The following is a 2,417-nucleotide window of genomic DNA, read 5'->3' as shown; positions in this document are numbered from 1 at the left end:
CAGGGGGAGTGGGAGAGGGAGAAGCAGGCTACCCGCGTAGCAGGGAGCCCAATGAGGGGCTCGATCCCAGGACCCTGGGACCATGACCTGAGCTGAAGGCAGACGCTTAACGACTGAGCCACCCAGGTGCCTCAAAGCAAAAGAGATTTTCATGTTGACCAGTGTGGGCTCTGAAGAAGAGCAGTGTGGCATGTGTCCATGGTGTTGTTCTAGGAAACCAGAAGGATGGTGACACACTGAGGAGATGGGAAGCCTCTGAGAGGGATTGGGTGGTGGCATGCAGCATCGTCTGGGTGAAATTTGAGATGCTCACTGGACACATAAATGTAGGCATCAATTAAACAGTCAACTAGGACTTTAGAGTTCAGGGAACCAGTGATTCCAGATAATCATTCATTTGTCCAAACCTCAGAATGTCCAGCACCAAGAGTGAACCATCGGGGTGAACCCCGGGTTATGATGGGTCAATATGGGCTCATCAGTTGTAACAAAGTTACCATCTGGGGAGGCTATATGGATCCATGAACTTAGATTTTGAACACTCATTTGCATAAAACAATGAGGTAAAGAAATTCCCTTGAGAGTTATCAGGCGAAAGTTTGGATGACATATGCAAGACAGAGACATCTTAATGGCTCTGGCATTTAAAGTCTTCCATCAAAGGGTCTTCCCTGCCCAGTCATCTGAAGTCATGGCCCTCCAAAGATCCTTCTTCCTACCTCCCATCTCATCCGTTTTCCAGTGTATATATGATGGGGTTGACCATGGGAGTGACCATGGTGTAGAAGAGAGAAATGAACTTGCCCTGATCCTGGGATTAGTTGTTGCTGGGCTGGAGGAAGGTAGAGATGGTCATGGCATAGAACAGGGAGAACACTGTGAGCTGGGACACACATGTCCCAAACACTTTCATCTGCCCTGCAGCTGACTTACTTCTTAGGACTGCCCTGACAATCGACCATAGGAGATGATTTAACACCACAGGAATGAAAAGAAAGATCATGCTGAAAAAGAAGATCTCTGACTCATACACATTGGTGCCGACACAGACAAGCTTGAACATCAGGGGGACCTCACAAAAGAGGTGGGTCTATTTAATTTCTCCCACAAAGTGGTAAAAGGAAGATGAGCACTGTCTCAAATGAGGAGTTGGCAAAACCAGTGGACCATGATGCAGAAGCCAGCAGGGCACAGAGACAGAGGTGCATGATCACTATGTAGTGCAGGGGCCTGAAGGTGGCTGAGTAGCAGTCAAATCCCATGACCCCTAAGAGAATGCATTCTGTGCCTCCCAATCCAAGAAAGAGGAATGGATGAGCTACACAGCCACTGAAGGAAATAGAATTCTCTGCTCCCCTGAGATGAACCAGTAACTATGGAACAATGCTGGTCATGTAATACAGGTCCAGAAAGCTTAGGTCAGAAAGGAAAAAGTACATGAGATGTGGATCAAAGTGGGACAATGCAATGATGGTTGTGTTTCCCAACTAAGTGAACATATAGAAGATCAGAAGAACCAAAAAGAGGACTAACTCCAGTTGAGGCCACTCAGATAAATCCAGCATGATAAAATCAGTGGAAAAAAAAATAGCCATTTTTCTGTTCCATCCTCTGTTAGCACATGTCTCCTGTCAAGACCAAGCATTTAGGGATTTTTAAAAGATATCTTCTGTGGAATATTTATACAATGGAATATTACTCAGCCATCAAAAAGAATGAAATCTTGCCATTTGCAACAACGTGGATGGAACTAGAAGGTATTATGCTAAGCAAAGTAAGTCAGTCAGAGAAAAACAAATACCATATGATTTCACTCATAAGTAGAATTTAAGAAACAAAACAGATGAACATAGGAGAAGGAAAAATAAAGTAAGATTAAAACAGAGAGGGAAGCAAACCATTAGACTCTTAACTCTAGGAAACAAACTGAGGGTTGCTGGAAGGGAGGTGGTTGGGATGAGGTAACTGGGTAATGGGCATTAAGGAGGGCACTTGAAGTAATGAGCACAAGGTAGTATATGCAACTGTTGAATCACTAAATTCCACCTTAGAAACTAATAATACAGTATATGTTAATTAAATTGAATTTAAATTAAAAATTAAGAAAAGAGAAAGGACCCTAATTAATAAAATCATGAATAAAAGAGGAGAGATCACAAATAACACCAAAGAAATACAAACAAATTTAAGAACATATTATGAGCAACTATATGCCAAAAAATTAGGCAATCTGGAAGAAATGGATGCATTCCTAGAGACGTATAAACTACCAAAACTGAAACAAGAAGAAACAGAAAACTTGAACAGACCCATAACCAGCAAAGAAATTGAAGCAGTAATAAAAAATCTGAGTCCAGGACCAGATGGCTTCCCAGGGGAATTCTACCAAACATTTAAGGAAGAAATAATACCTATTC

The 2,417-nt window shown here is 42.3% G+C and overlaps 1 pseudogene; it reads right to left on the bottom strand.

Moving 5' to 3' along the window:
- Positions 1-727: 727 nt before the first annotated feature.
- Positions 728-1,608, bottom strand: LOC145716033 (olfactory receptor 2B8-like; annotated as a pseudogene).
- Positions 1,609-2,417: the final 809 nt, after the last annotated feature.

This window comes from Leptonychotes weddellii, chromosome 11 (assembly GCF_054177405.1).
Source record: "Leptonychotes weddellii isolate Sample4059 chromosome 11, ASM5417740v2, whole genome shotgun sequence".
NCBI lineage: Eukaryota > Metazoa > Chordata > Mammalia > Carnivora > Phocidae > Leptonychotes > Leptonychotes weddellii.
Note: the sequence above shows the minus strand (reverse complement) of the source record. Positions and strands in the feature narration are given on the sequence as shown.